Genomic DNA, 17,728 nt, shown 5'->3' with positions numbered 1-17,728 from the left:
TATTAAAATATAGTGTGAATAAGAATGTGATAATAAAAACTACTCATTTCCGGATGGTGATCCCTCAAAGTATTAGCTCAATAAAGGCTATATTGCCTATAACATAATATCCGTGTCTTTTATTGGTGTTGTCCTATAAACTGCTTTTTAGTAAATATAACAGGCTACCAGTATTGTTGCTTGTCCTTTTAGCAACAGTTTCAAGTATGCTCTCATACAATGTAGCTACTATTGCTGTTCTTATAAATTGTAGCTTATAAACATTGCTGGCTCTCATACAATGTAGCTACTATTGCTGTTCTTAAAGATTATATCTTATAAAAATTGCTGGCTCTATTACAAGGATGTCACTGTTATAGGCCCTACACACTGGCCGATTTTTTGAAAGATATGAACGATCTCGTTCATAAATGAACGAGAACTCGTTCATATCTTTCAGTGTGGAGACTCCAGCGATGAACGATGCGCGGCCCCGCGCTCGTTCATCGCTGGTCTCCCGTCGGCTGTGCATGCAGGCCAATATGGACGATCTCGTCCATATTTGCCTGCAGTTCTATGGAGCCGCGTGATGGGGGGAGTGAAGAAACTTCACTTCCCCCGTCACTGCCCCCCGCCGCCGGGTCGCTCGTTGGCCGTATCCGCCGTCGGGCAGCTCGGCGGCGGGTCGGCCAGTGTGTAGGGCCCATTAGTCTTTCATACAGGGGAGATATTTCCTCCACTAATTATCCTTAATAACCTCAATTAATTGCAAATATATTCTTATCTGCTGTAGCCATCAATTATTAGCTGGATTTTATTGTATATTGCCCAGTTATCTGTGATTAACACACCATCCTTTCTGTGTTAGTCAAGGGATATCTTTCCCAACTTATCTAGTGTATTGTCTTATAAGCTATTTAATAAATCAATTAGCCTGTATATATCAACCATTACACTTCCATCCCATCTGAGTGATTGCATGTGTTTTAAGCAACCGTGCATGACCCTATTATTTCATTATAATCTCACAGTGTCAGTATATTTTCTATTCATTTATTACTTTGTCTGATAGTACTGATTATTACTGGAGAGTATTTAAATTTAATATATTGTGATCACAGCACTATATGACTTTATAGGCCGTGATCACAAAAGATGCTGGTATACACTGAAAACCGGCCGCCCGTCTTATTGCTGCTGGCCGCACTGAGCTCAGCGTGTGTGCGGGCTGACGCCGGGACTCCCTGATCTCTCTCTCCGTCTGACGGCTTCACTCACGAAGCCGCTGCCGGCAGCGGAGATCGTGAGAGGGGGCAATCACAGTCTGTTGATTATCTCAGAAGAGGACAACACTATTACATTTACATTTACACTTTTAGACACATTATTAGCTTTTGTTTAACTTTGAGTTCTAACACCACACTATATTTTAATATTTCAGCAATTCCTAAGAATTTTAATGTATATCCAATAAAGAATAGATATTTTAAGCAAACAATTAATGGTAGAGTGCGTCCAAGAAAATGCTTATTTCTTCTTTTTTTCTTTGGTAGCTGACACCCAGTAATGCTCACTTCCTGTCAATCTTCTTGCAGCCGCCAGTGCGAAGGAAAACTTTGCTAGAACCTGAGAACAACCACAAAGAGCTCTGTACCAGTACTTCACGCGTGCGCATTGCGGGGCATATGCATGCGCAGAAATGCCGTTTTATCACCTGATTGCTGCACTGTGAAAATCGGCAGCGAGCGATCAACTCGGAATGACCCCCATGATTCACTAAAATCATCACAGCTTGGTTCCCCTTTTGTAATACATTAATGTTTCAAACACCTAAACCTTCCTCGACAAATGTTCTATTAAAAATTGTGAAAACTGCTTAAAATCCATCCAGTGGTTCTCGAGATTAGCCCAAACAAACAGATGCGTACTGGGGACTTTATTTTATACCAAGTAGAGATGTTAAATAAACATACATATGTATAATTTTTTATTTTTTGTTAATTTATTCACTTTCCAAATCTTGCTGTTTATATTTCAATTAGCAGCCTTAGTAACCTATTTATCAATAATGGGTGATAAAAAAAGATTTTCAACAGTTATTTTTTTCTCAGTTTAATATATCATTAAATATTGCTAAGACATCTTAGTGATACTTAACTCCCCAGAGATACTGTCTGGCAGCATTAAGAGGACACTTACTTCTTTGCCAGTCAGTACTGGTCCCTTCTGTACATAAGCGACTCGGCTTTGCCAGTTCATACATGTGTCTTGCTCTGAAAGCCTGGAAATAGGCTTCCAGTTGCAGATTGAAAGAAAAACAAAAATATGGAAAGATAAGTAATTAATAAGGAAAACTGCTTTATTTTTATATTTTCTCCTCTCCTGACCCCCCTGGCTATAAGCAATGTTGGGGTAATAAGGCTTACACCTATTACCAACACGTTAGTAGCCATTCTGTCTTGAAGATTCAAAAGTACTGGACACAGCCAGCTGGAGAGCAAGAAATCACACTAGACACAGTTGTCAGTATAACACTGCTCTGTCCTCCTTGTTACAGGGTGATCTTTAATTATACCAAAAGAGAAGTGGGCTTATCACATGCCCTCCAATCACAGTGAAGTATAAAATTAGGTACTGATACAAAGTACAAGTTTCAGTGACATAGAAGGTAATATACATAACAGTCCCAAACTATTCCTGGAGTCTGTCTTGTCAAAGAATGAGGCAATTGCTGAGGATATACTATTTCTGTCTTTCTCTGTCTTCTGGCTTTGCATTCTTTCTTGTAAAGTATTTAAGGAAAACACCTGTGGTCTTCTGACACACATACAAGCAACAATGACCTTACAATATATGTAAGGGTTCATATCCAGTATACAGTATTTAGAATATATGGAAACATTAATACAGCAAAATCATTTTAATCAATATTACTCTTACAAAGCCATCTTTTGATTAAAATCTTACATATATTGTAATAGTATTAACCTGAGCACTTCTGATACCTTATATCACCTCATATGTTATCATAAGGACCACATATGGATGGATGACAACCGAACATTCGGAACCCGATTAAACTACAGTATGACAATACTATTCCTTCTTAAACCATTAGGGGATGTGAGCAATACATACATGTACTTCTGTTTCCCATGTTAGGTCTTTTGCATTTACTACATGTTTCTTCCTTTGTGCTCACAACAAGTGCTTTTTACTGGGGTCATACTTCTAGTAATCATTTTCTTAAACGACAGGATAGAAAACAGTTCCAAAGGATAAGCATAATCAATACTACTGTGATCCCTATCACTGGATGTATCAGAATGTTATACTTCAGTGAATGATAGAGATTTACCTGTAAATATATCCCACCAATGATGCTATAAGTTTCCCTTTAATTCGGCAGCTATTTCTACTGATTTTTCTGCTTCTATAATTGTTTACATCTGAACGTGACAAGCTGAATAGTTTACTTTCTCTAGATGTAGTGCACGTTTTATTGTCTTGTTAATGGCATTGATAATACTCTGGACTTCTTTTGAGAACATAACTTGCCCCCCTGGTGTCACCTATTGTGTCTGCAATACCTCTAAACTAAGTATTGTTATTAACATGTAAATAGGATTCACAGCCAGCTTTACGAGGTGTGTATTCAGGTCTCTTTTAGCTCAAGCTTGATTGCTATAGGAGTTGTTAGCAGACCCTGGAATGGACCATCAAAGCTTGGTTCTAGTGCTTTCTTGACATGCCGCTTAGTATAGACCCAATCTCCTGGTTGTAATAAACATCCTCCTAAAATGTAGACAAGATCTGGAAGAGATAGAAACACTGTATTGTGTACATAACTCATTTGTTTGCTTAATGAGGTAACATAAGTAGTCATATCTCCATGATTACATCACATCTGCTAGGGAAAATAACATCCTGTCTTAGGTGCTGTCAGGAATAACACTTCATATGGTGTCAGCTTTTAATTCTTATTGGGTGTGGTTCTAATTGAGTATAGGGCTATAGGTAGACACTAACCATGTTTTCTTTGTTTCTGCCATTATTTCCTGTATCTTTTTAATTTAAGGCTGCTATTCAGGTGCTGCCACTTGCTTCTGACCTGTGGAGGAAGTGTGTGAAATGCCTAACTGATACCCAAGTCCTGCATTATGTGTTGCATTATTACTCCTGTAAAATGAGTTCCTCTGTCTGATCAATTGTTTCTGGAATTCCATATCTGCAGACCACGTCTTCCATTAGTTTCTTAGCTGTTTGGTTTATCACTATTATACATACTGTTTAAGGTGCATTTAGTTCAGCTTCTTGCGTAGAACAGTGTGGATGGATTTCCTGGATCAGGACTTCATCCATTGTTGTTACTGCATAATCTGTACATGGTGACCCTTCATGATAATACCTGGATCCAGCCATAAACAGGGTAAGGTCTGCATTGTCCAATACCAGTTTGATAACATTATCAAGAGGATACATCTCTGATTTCATAAGTTCAAAACAAACATGATGAATTTTTTTTTCCAGTGTTTTGTATTTCCAGAGTTTGCTGTATCTTCTTCTGACATAATCATATAGTTCATCAGATAATGTGTACTTTCTCCCCTCCTTTGAATCCTCTACTGGTTACAATGTAGCCAGGATTCAATACTGTACAATGTGAAATGGTGACATTCGTAGGACTCAACAGTGCTACTTTATATTTGGTTAATCTAGCTGCTGACAGATGTTTGGTTCTTGCTTGATTCAGAATTTCTATAACTGCATGTGGTACCTGTATTGTTAAGGGGTGGTTAAGCACAATGTCTGAAGCCTTGTCTTTAAGTTTCAGGTGGACTGGTTATACTGTCAATAATCCAACATCCGTCTTTCCTTTGGACCAGAGTTTGGATGGTACCTGGTCTAGCCATTCTGGAAGTTGGTCACCTTGTAGCTTCTATTCTTCCACCAACATTATAGCAGCTAGTACAGATTGTTGAAGCTTGTCGCTTGTTCTTGTGGATAATGTTTTTCTTCACTTGTATACTGTACTGTGGATTGAATGGCTGATAACACATTGGTTCCAAATAAATTGACTTGACAGCCTTCAGAGATGTGGAACTGCACAGGTACTGAAATGACTTCTTGTCCCACACTGATTTAGCAGGCTTGCTTTTCTTTAGAGGGACTGTTGTACTTGCAATTCCTGTTTCCAATATAGTTTCTTTTGCTTGCAGTTTTATTGGTACCTCCTGTTGTCTTAATATAGTTCATCTTGCTCTGGTATCTATAATACAGTCCAATTGTTGCCCTCCCGTAAGTGTGGTTGTTACTTTGGGTCCAGGAGAGTCAATTACTTGGACCAAAAGGTACAGTTCTGGAGTGCCTGTTTTTTTATATGGGCTGGCCTCAGAGTCCGCCCTGTTCTGAGCCCATGTCTTGTATTTGGAACAGTCCTTCTCCATGTATCCTTGTTCATTGCCGCAGAAACACAAACCCTTCATCTTATCTTCTTCTAAAGAGACTTTCCTTCGGGGCTGCTTTCCTGTGTTTCTGGACTTGGATCTTGTTCCTGTTTCTTGCATTACATGGACAGTTATTCTGGGTACAGAGCCCATTTCTTTCTGTTTTCTTTTTTTCTCTTCTTGTCTTTCTTCTATGGCCTCTAAGACTTGTAGGAGTGATTCTATGGTTAAGGTAGAGGCTTCTGGTCTAACCTGGAATAATTCTCCTCTCAGGGCTTCTGAGAGACCATTTAAGAAATGTGTTTTCAAGAGCCTTTCATGTTGGGCATTTAGCCACATCAAATTCTCCATCTATATGTCCTTGATGCACCATATCATGGTACTGTCTGTTTAACATCTGGAAATGCAGGTACTCTTGCTGGTTACACCAGTGTTCAAATCTGTGCATGTACTGTTCCCTCTGTGTATCTTCTGCTAGTGGAGCTGGTATGTTTGCAGCTGCTCCTGCTGGATATCCTCTTATTTCAGCTTCAGCTGATGAACCCAATAAGACTGAGTTTAGTTCTCGAAGATCTATCCAAGATCCTGTCTAAACAAGATTTATTCTCTTCATATAATTCAAATATGAAATTGGACGCTTGTGTGGGTCTGGAGCTTTGGAAATTATGTCATTCATGTCTGATGCAGTCCATGGTCTGTGGTGTTCCTGTTGTCTAACAAAATTTCCTGCTAGTCCTGCGGCATTAAGGTCTCTAGTGATTTGTACAGACACTGGGTATGCCGTGATGGTCTCTTCAGGATATGGTGGTGGCTGTGTCTGATAAATCATCTGGACATGTGGTGCACAGGTATTACATGAACATGGTGTACTAAGGTCCCCTGATTGCATTTTATTACACTGTTCTCTATGTATTATCCTTGTCCCAATAGTCTGGGGACTATTTGCCAGAAACAGGTTGTTCGTAGAGATTATGGGTGTGTTCTGGCTATTGTCACAGGGTGGTTCATTGAGGGGTACCCAAATGTTGCAAAAGGAGCAATGTTCATATCCTTCAGGTGACATTGTGGACACTTTCTCTGTCTCAATTCCTTTTGCAGATCTGGATATATTGGATTGTATGGTTCTGAGGAAACTGTATACCGCTTGCCATATTTTTTCTTCAGTACTACATTAGGTTCTGGTGAGTAAGTGTGCTGCAGGTGTAGTCAGGGTTGGTGCTGTGTTAGATACAAATGGTGGTGATACCTGAGTCAATGGTGTCACTTGTGGTGGTGGTGGTGGTGGGTTTACTACTGGTGTTGGTACTGGTATCTGTATGTCCATTGCTATGTCTTCTAAAAATTCTGGTTCTTTTTTGGGCAGATATTCTGTCGCTACTCTCTTCCACATTTCTACTTGATGTTTCTTTTCTATCCAAAAATACTTTTTGTGTTCCCTTAATGGCTTCAGAACCTTCCTTTTGTCTGACTATCTCAATGGGATACAAAAAATACAAGGACAGCGCTGGCACATTCACATTAAAATAAATGTTTTTAATAACCCATATAAAACATTCAAGTATACAATATTCTATTTGATATAATTAAAATATGCAATTCATACCATATTACTATCTTTTGTTGCCAACCAGAGAATATTACACACTCCTAACTATGTATAATAGCATGCAGCTAAACACTTAACCTGAGCAATCTCATCCAACCCTATTGTCACAATAGTAACCTTTTTTGTCAGTCTGCTACAATAGTAGCTGATGTTTGTAATTTAGTGCCTGTATAGCTGTTTAACAAGCCTCCATTTATATTTCAAGTAGCAGTTCTTTGAGTGCACAATTGGTTATAAAGCGGTCTCCACACAGAGTTTCCCCGTATACTTATGCTGGTATTAGATGTTACTTCCAGCTTTATAATCATTCATAGTCCCCGCTCATCAGAACCATAGGAATGTTCATCTACGTATTAATTTGCAGCTTTACACGTGCTTAAATACCTCTCCCGGCTGTCGCCTCCAAAACTAGCCTTATCCGGAGTCCACCGTATTATGGATAACAGGTAAGATGTCCAATCCTTTACATGTAAAGTAGCTGCCTCTGGCCGTCCGGCACTTACTTCGAGTATCCAACTCTCCTTGCAGTAAATATGACAAACGCGTTTCTCCACTTAAAGTTCCGTCAGCGGCTTCATCAGTGTCTATAGTTATACTGCAAATACTCTGGGCTTTTTTATATCTTGCACCACTCGATTCGCGCATGCGTGTATACTATTGCGGTTCAAGACTCACTTTGATTATATTCCCGCATTCTCATTTACGAGATTCTATGCATTCCATACCAGTGTAGCTCATCTAGTTTATACAGCTATTCGGGCTGCCTACTACAACTACAACATACATATTATCTGGCTTAAACTACCGTTATTTATAAGTAAAGCGAATCTATATAAAAATATACATAAATAAACAAATATATTTATATATAAAAAATAAAAATAAAGAATGACAATAATAAAGATAAAAATAGAATAAACTGCTGCACACGTACTACCACCCTAGAACATAGTTAAGAGTAAATACAAATAAATAAAAATAAAGACACAAATAGATCTATATTAGCTAAGTCGCAATCCATCATTAATTGATTAATTAATTAATTCACTCTTCCTCTTAAATATAAACTATATATATATATATATATATATATATATATATACATATACATATATTATAGTATCACTCTACCCCCCATATATAGTACTGATCACACTTTCCCATTTGTGCTCTTATATATTTCTCACTAAATTATTTATATTATTCAACCCCATTTAGTATTTCAATTTCTAGTATTCACATAACTTAACAATAATGTACTTATGTTTATATTATGGACACATAATCTTAACCATATTATACTATATCTATTTTTGGATTTAAAAGTTATACGAGTTCATCTTATCTATCCACATATCCATGTATATAGATCAAATCAGAGAAACACACCATTACCATCTATTAAACTAACTATATCATATCATCGCTACTATCTATTAGATTCCACAAGCATAGTTCTACCCCTTATACTCCACAGTATCATTTAATCCACCCGGCATCAGGGTATCCATCCTAAAGATCCAGTATGCTTCCCGTCTACACAGCATACTGTATCTATCCCCTCCTCGTGTAGTGTTTTTTATTTGTTCAACAGCCAGCATTTTGATATTCTTAAAATCTGCACCCTGACAATTTACCACATGACTCGACAATGGGTGTTTTGCTTTCCTTATAACATTTCTTCTGTGCTCCATATACCTTATATGGAGAGTACGTGTCGTGCGGCCAACATATTGTTTGCAGCATAGACATGTGATCACATAAATTACATATGTAGACATGCAATTTAAGAAATCTTTAATTTTAAACACCTCACTAGTTCTTGTGGATGGAAAATCGCTACTCTTTCTTGGCATAAACTTACAGGATAGACATTCCATTTTCCCACACTTATGGAACCCTGTTGGTCTTTCCGGGAGCCATGACACTGTTGGAGCTACATCTATCTTTTTATTACAAAAATTACTGGGTACTAATTTTGATCTCAAGTTGTCTGCCTTTCGAAACATAATAGGTCCCCTGGGGTCCACTATATCTTGAAGTATCTCATCTAACATCAGCAGTGAGGTATTTTTCTTTATTATATGTTTTATTTGATGAGCACAGCTATTGAACTGAGTGGAGAAACACACACTCCTTTCATATTGATTTTCTTTCTTTTTCTGTGATGCTTCTCTGGGTATTAATAATGTGTTTCTATCCATCTGCTCCACCTCTTTGTAAGCCTTCTTTAGTATATCAGGTGGATAACCCTGTTCATGAAATGATTCTATTAACGTCCTTGCCTGTATTTTAAATGTCTCAATTGAAGTGCAGTTACGACGTATGCGGACAAGTTGGCCCCTAGGGATGTTATCCTTCCAACATGTTTTATGTGTACTCTTATAATGCAAATATCGAGTTTGGTCAACTGGCTTGACATATGTCTTGGTATTTAGTAGTCCATGTTCAATGGACAGTTCTATATCAAGGAAGGTAATCCTGTTCAAACTATATTTTGACATAAATTTAAGTCCAAATGTATTTTCATTTAAATTATCCATAAATAATAATAATGAATCTAAGCCTCCACCCCATATGATAATTAAGTCATCTATAAATCGGCCATAGTATACCAGGTCCGCGCCAAATCCACCTCCCCATATGTGCCTGTCCTCAAACACGCCCATATATAGATTGGCGAAACTCGGCGCAAACCTGGCACCCATGGCCGCACCCCATGTCTGTAAATAATATTGTGAGTCAAAAGTAAAATAATTGTGAGACAACATAAATGTAATGGCATTTAAAACAAAAGCACGTAGAGAGTCTGACATATCATCCTGTTTTAATATCTTTATTGGTGACATTGCAAATGGCATTAAAGGGAAAGTATGCATTTTTGCAGATGACACAAAGGTATGCAACAGGGTAGACACACCAGGTGGGGTAAAACAAATGATTGAGGATCTAGGTAGACTAGAGGAATGGTCAAAATCATGCACTTGGGTCTCAAAAATCCAAAAGCTAAATATAGTATTAATGGCACTATACTGGAAACTACTAAGGAGGAAAGGGATCTAGGAGTCACTATTTCAGATGACTTAAAGGCAGGTAAGCAATGTAACAAGGCAATGAGGAAGGCTAGTCAGATGCTTGGCTGCATTGGGAGAGGAATCAGCAGCAGAAAGAAAGAAGTAATAATGCCACTGTATAGGTCATTGGTACGCCCTCATCTAGAATACTGTATTCAGTTCTGGAGGCATATCTTCAAAAGGATATTAATACATTAGAAACTGTACAAAGGAGGGCAACTAAAATGGTGCATGGGCTACATCACAAAACATACCCAGAAAGACTAAGAAATCTCAATATGTATAGTTTGGAGCAGAGAAGGGAAACGGGGGACATGATAGAAACTTTCAAATATATCAAGGGTTTTAACAAAGTCCAGGAGGGAAACATTCTCCAAATGAAGAGAAGCAATAGGACACGAGGACATGCACTGAGACTGGAGGGGGGCAGGTTCAGGGGAAATTTGCAGAAAAATTATTTCTCAGAAAGGGTAGTGGACAAGTGGAATAGCCTCCCATCAGAGGTGGTAGAAGCTAAGACAGTAGAGCAATTTAAACATGCATGGGATAGACATAAGGATATCCTTACAAAGAAATAAGGATCATATAAGGTTAGAGATAAAAAATAATGTAAAAAAAAAAGGGGCAGACTAGATGGGCCAAGTGGTTCTTATCTGCCGACAAATTCTATGTTTCTATGTTTAAATAATATTCAATTGCCTCTACACCTTGGTCATGAGGGATATTTGAGTACAATGATTCCACGTCACACGTTAATAAATAATAATTCTCCTTCCACTCAATTTTATTAATTAAATTCAAAAAATGCTGTGTATCCTTGATGTGTGATTGTAAACTCTCTACGTGCCTTTGCAAATAATGATCAACAAAACAAGATAAATTATTAGTGAGAGAACCCACCCCCGAAATAATAGGGTGCCCAGGTGGATGTGAAAGTGTTTTGTGAATTTTGGGCAAATATCTATGTATATATCTCAATGGGAGTCTTGGGCGCTTAGTCTGCCATACCTTTGCTCCCCTGGCCCCCATATGGGTTACTGGTCACAGTTACCTTAGTGCCCCCATATGGGTTTCCAGTCACAGATACTTTATGTATAGTCTGACCCTTTCAAGGTCCTTATATTCCCCTCTCTCTAGATTCAAGTACCTTATATACTGCAGCTTATATTACCTCCTGTATTATTTTGTAAAGACAAAAATATTTGCTCTGCTTTTCTCCTGTACTTCTATTATTCATGGGCAAATTTAACACCATTGGTACCCAAATAATGCCTTGTAATTTCTTTAGGCAATTGTGGTCTGATGCGTGTCTTCCCTGACTAATATGGTCAGTGTGTGTTGTGACTTTTTTATGTGATTCTCTAATATACACCCCTGGAGTTGATCCTAGAAGCAGGATCCCCAATAAGTGTGGGTATGGGATCTCCCTCTGTTTGGAATACTAAAACTCCTGTACAATGTGCAAAACTAAGATCACTAGACCCTTATTCACCATTCAGTATTTTCCGAACACCTTGTAGCCTCTGCCTGAATTCCCAAAGACAGTATAATATGACTACCAGCGCTAGGAGACACACTAAAGTAATTATCCAAATTTCTATGCCCTCATCCATCTAGACTGATAAATGGAATGGGGAAATGGGAAACACTGCACTAGATAACAATTCCTTTTGTCATATCTACGAAAAGACCCTGACTAATATCCGTCAATAAGTTATGAATCTACTACTTGATACTCGTAGGTGCATACAGAGAAAAAATTAGTTGAATAGTATAAGAAAAAAAAGAATGTCTCTTTGTTGGTGCACGCATAATAATTAAAAATTTACTTTTAATAAATTCATTAAAAATGTCCAATAATGAAATAAAAAACAATATAACAAGAATATATTTGTCATATATACTTGTCAGTGAATAAAGTGCTTAATAAAGTAAAATTTTTAAATCAAGGCTCGCTACCTGTACCATTTATTTATTTATCAAATACAGTAGTTTGAATGTATTACTGTAGATCAGAGTCCAAATATCAATCTCTGATTGAACCATTATGTGTGGAGAAAGAGGGTATTAACAACCATCAACTAAATGTTCCATAATCACCCCAAGAATAATTATTCAATGTTCCACATATAATGTGTCAATATATATTGCAGTCTATCTGGTGATTATTTACCTCCATTATACATACATATTAGAGATGTGCACCGGACATTTTTTGGGTTTAGTGTTTTGGTTTTGGATTCGGACGCGTTTTGGCAAAACCTCCCTGAATTTTTTTTGTCGGATTCAGGTGTGTTTTGGATTCGGGTGTTTTTTTTTCAAAAACCCCTCAAAAACAGCTTAAATCATAGAATTTGGGGGTAATTTTGATTCTATAGTAATATTAACCTCAATGACCACAATTTCCACTCATTTCCAGTCTATTCTGAACACCTCACAATACTATTTTTAGTCCTAAAATTTGCACCGAGGTCGCTGGATGACTAAGCAAAGAGGGCGGCACAAACACCTGGCCCATCTAGGAGTGGCACTACAGTGTCAGACAGGATGGCACTTCAAAAAATTGGCCCCAAACAGCACATGATGCAAAGAAAAGAGAAAACGAGGTGCACTGTGGTCGCTGGATGGCTAAGCTAAGCGACACAAACACCTCAATATCACAGGAATTATTTGTTCTAATCAATGGTATTATTGGTCCTAATCACTGGAAGAAAATGACTGGAACTATTCATTCTAATCAATGGTATTATTGGTCCAAATCACTGGAAGAAAATGACAAAATCACAGGAATTATTTGTTCTAATCAATGGTATTATTGGTCCAAATCACTGGAAGAAGACTGACGTTTTTGGGATTATGGAGACATAATGTTTTTGAATATAAATCCTAAAGTAGGTGGTGTATTAGAGCAAAAGAGTGCAAGAGACCAGCCATGCAGTTTCTGAAATATTATGACAAAATGTTACTGTATTTCATAAGCACTCATTCCTAACTCTGCTAAGTACTGTTTGGTATACTGTATCTGGCTTCCATGAGGTAGTTGTCCATTATTTCAGCTTCCATTGACCTTTTTGAAAGCGGTAGAAGTTATCGATTCTTTTTTTTATTTTTATTTTTCCTTATTTTTAATTTTCTCCTGTATAGCCCAGTACAATGTTGCAATGTTAAGTATTGACTTGTGCCTTCTGGGGGTCCACTTCTTCACCAAACCCAGCCAAATCTCATCCTGATTCCTAACCCTCTGTTCCACATTCTCTATGTACACCATCTGTGTCACCCATGTCTGTCTACCCCTCCCCTTTAGATTGTAAACTCTCATGAGCAGGGCTCTCTTCCCTCATGTGCTTATATACTGTTGGTCACCAAAATGCTGCACTGTAATACTATATATACTGCTCACAAAAATGTTGCACATATACGGAATGCATACTTGCAGTGACACAGAGCTGCTAGATACAGCAATGGCCTACTGTACAACTATATACTGTTAGTCACCAAAATGCTGCACTGTAATACTATATATACTGCTCACAAAAATGCCGCACAGATATGGAATGGATACTTGCAGTGACACAGAGCTGCAAGATACAGCAATGGCCTACTGTACTGTACTACTATAATTATTATATACTGGTAGTCCCCAGTCCCCACAATGCAGCACACTGATCAGATATTTTCAGCACACTGAGCACAGATATGGAGCGTTTTCAGGCAGAGAACGTAGATATTTTCAGCACACTGAGCACATATTATTTGCAGCACACTGAGCACAGGGCCGTCTTTTCGTATGGGATCAATGGGCTCTTTCCCAAGGGCCGCATGAGTATAAGGGCCCTAGGCAGATAGCTGAGGGTCCCCTCTTTCAAGGGGTACCAGATTTTTGAAAATCGGCCCTTGGGAACCAGAGATATCCGGCTTGAAAGCAGTGGTCCCCATCCACGCCTGTTAATTGCTCTTCCCAGCCAGATATCTAGGGTTCTGTTTGACTTACAGTTGTTTTTCTGATGATATAATCCAAAAGCTGGGACTTTAATCTTTCGGAGGACACTGGCAGCTTGTCCCTACTGTACCCAGAACCAGAGATATCAGCCTTCCAGCAGCTGGTCCCTGCTCCACCGCCACATGCCTTATATGCAGTTTTAGATTTCCATTGGTGAAATGTTCTGGCTGCTGAACTCTGATCCCCAAGTCCCCAGAACCTCCTGAAAGGTGGGACTCTCTAGTTTGTTATTCCATTCAAAGCTAAGAAATATATTTTCAGGAACTTGAGATATCTGCAGTCAAGCAAGCTGCCCTCCCACCGGAAAATGATAAATATTAAGCCCACTTCACTATTTAACCCTCCCCTATGTATTAAACACCCCCTACCACCCTGTAAGTTATGTACCAGGGCTTCTTTATTCAGCCCAATGCCCCTTCTACAGTTTAGTCCCATCTGTGCAGTAAAGGAATAATTAGCAGAAATTACTGCTCCAGGTCTTACATGCTGGGTGGAGGATAGAACACCCCCTACCACATGCAGGACATCAAAGCTGCCGCTGATAGCACCCCCCACCCCTACCACTGGAGTATGGGTAGGGGGTCCAGTGCATTGCTGTGCCCAGGGGCCTACACTGCTGTTAAGACGGCCCTGACTGAGCACAGATATTTGCAGCACACTGAGCACAGATTACGGAGCTACGTTCAATCTCCAATGCACAAGTGAAAATGGCGGCAATGCGCGGCTCCTTATATAGAATACAAATCTCGCGAGAATCCCACAGCGGGATGATGACATTCGGGCGCGTTCTGGTTAACCGAGCAAGGCGGGAAGATCCGAGGCTGCCTCGGACCCGTGTAAAATAGGTGAAGTTCGAGGGGTTCGGATCCTGAGGAACCGAACCTGCTCATCTCTAATACATATATACATAGATATACATATACATTGTTCATACTATATAGATCACATTCATGTAATCTCTAAGTGAGAGTCTGCTATCTATGACAGTTATATCTTTATAGACTCCTTAAAGTACTATCTATTCTATAGTGTTTACAGTTGTCACAAATTAATACAAGTGTAATTATACTATCTGTGTTAGATGCGGCGGCTCGTTCCAGCGCCCAACCGTTGCTAAGCAACGGTCCTGGCATATGACGTCTGCCGCGCCTCCCCCTGCTCCCCGCGTGGCGCCTGGCAATGCCAGGACGCTGGGCACACTGACCCACCGGCTTCTTCGCAACGGGGACGCCACAGGCGGACCGTGTTCCTCATTGCCATGTAATGAAATTAGCACCTGTCAGCGTGTGGTCGTGCAGCAGGGCAGCTGCACGACATTTTCAAATTAGGTTCTCTACGTCTATTGGAACAGAGACCTGTTATTCTCCTTCAGTGCCTTACACAGACGCCGGTGATAGCTTCCTGTGAGCTGTTCCTGCTCTGGAGAATTCCCTGTCCGGTGTCCTGTGATCTTGTCTACCTTGTTCCTGTGGTGCTGAGTCCTGGTGTCGGAAGCCAATCATTGGAGTCCTCCCAGCCCTCCAGTCTATTGAAACCTGTGCCTGTTATCTCGGGGTTATCGTTCATTTGTGGTTGCCTTCCCGGTGTTGTGAGTAGCGTCTTCTGCCACGTCTTGCGGCCTAGGCCGTAGTATTCTTTTGTTATATTTGTTGCTGGTGTTTTTTGCGGAGGTTTCCGCCCTAGCTGTCCTCCCCGGTATACGACGGTGCCGTGTAGAGTTTGGACAGTATTACCTTTGTTGTCTTTTTCCTTTGGCGGCAGTGCCGCACATACGTTTTGTTTGAGTTTAGTAGTTACCCCTAGGTCTGTTCTTTATTTATTTAGAGGTCTCCTTGTTCTCGCCCCGTCTCAGTTTACACCTTGTCTCCAATTAAGACCGGGGGGCATCGGAGTTGGGCAGACTTAATCCGCCCTTCAAACGCGGCTGCCGTGGGCCCAAGAACACAGTCTCGCAGGCGTAGATTGACCACGCGGGTGGAGCAACGGAGTTAGGTTCCTAGGGGTTGCTCTTGAACTTCGCTATTATTACAGCACGTTTCTGTGCTCTTAACTAACCCACTCAGTATCTTACGTTCTGAGCACAGAGAACATAACAATCTGTTCAGTAATAGCTGAAGTTGTTACAGATTGATACAAATATGACTGATATCAGAATCACTGAGTATTCTCTCCAGTTAAATTTTCACAAGCTCGCTAAGTTAGTTGAACCTTTATATGCTCCTTGATATGTCATCCATTCAGTAGTGGTTATACTCATAACCTATGGATATGAATGTGACTGTTTATGAATTGTAATAAATTACCATAACTTCAGTATATAATAACCCAGTAGATCTCATAATATGTCTGATGGTTATATTATAAGGTATTCAACAGCTTCCCTCATTAATATAGTGAGAAATCCTTTCAATAGTGCAGCCTTATAAGTTCTCTACTGAATTCATACACATGAGTCATTCATGGTCAAAGAATCTGTGTGTCTACTATTTCTGATACTCTGTACTTCAGGGTATCCTCTTAAAAAATAATGCTTCCTATATGTATACACACACACACACACACACACACACACACACACACACACACACACACACACACACACACACACACACACACACACACACACATATATATATATATATATACCAACAAATGTCAAACCACAGCACTCAATACCCCAAAAGCGGGGTGCAGTGTCTGCACTCACCACTCATAGGGTGGGGTGCATGTGGCCCATGGCCACCTACTTAAAAATTAACAAACAGAAAGTTCAGCACTCACCAAATAAATATATATATATATATATATATATATATATATATCTGATGTAAGAGGTATATAGGGCTGGACTATAGGACACATACTATGTTTCTATACAGAAATAAAACTTACTGGATAGTATGTGATCACCTTACACCAATCTTATCCTACAACTTGTGACAGATTTTTTTCTACTGAGATGTGTTCCTACAATTTCCACTGTTTCCCCCACCTCCCTGTTTTCCACCCAAATACAACCATCAGACCTATCTGCAATTCCTACAATTTCATACAAGACACCCTCCAAACGTGAAGGACCCTGACCTGGAAGCGCGGGTACGTATCCGGACACCTTACATAAGAATGTCCACGTATCACTTCTTTCTCATGAGAGCCAAGGTCTACATGCAGAAAAGATCTTTGGACCCAGGGGCACCATTCCCAAGAGACAGGACAAGCCTTTAGGTAGCATTCAGGAAAGGGTAGTCTTTGGTCCCCTGATCAATTTCGCCAGCCTTTTATATACATCTCATGGGAACTCATACAACACACTCATATCATGCAGTCATACACTAATAACGAGACAACTTATACTTTAAAGACAGAAGGTTACTGGATTCTTGGATCCCTGCTAGCCCATCCCCACTGAGCCCCACCATACCTCAGAAAGAGCTGAAAGAGAGTAAGAAGGTGCCAATGCACTTGTCTTTGCTTACCCGACTGTACAGATTATTTCAGCTGGTTTCTGGGCATCAGCGGTTGGTCTGGTCAGTGACAGCAGGAATGTAGGGGAATCCCGGATGAGCCCCCAGGAAATGTTGGGGTAATAAGGCTTACACCTATTACCAACACCTTAGTAGCC

Source organism: Pseudophryne corroboree, chromosome 2, assembly GCF_028390025.1.
Source record: "Pseudophryne corroboree isolate aPseCor3 chromosome 2, aPseCor3.hap2, whole genome shotgun sequence".
Classification (NCBI taxonomy): domain Eukaryota; kingdom Metazoa; phylum Chordata; class Amphibia; order Anura; family Myobatrachidae; genus Pseudophryne; species Pseudophryne corroboree.
The sequence above is the reverse complement of the archived record's forward strand: the minus strand, read 5'-3'. Positions refer to the sequence as shown.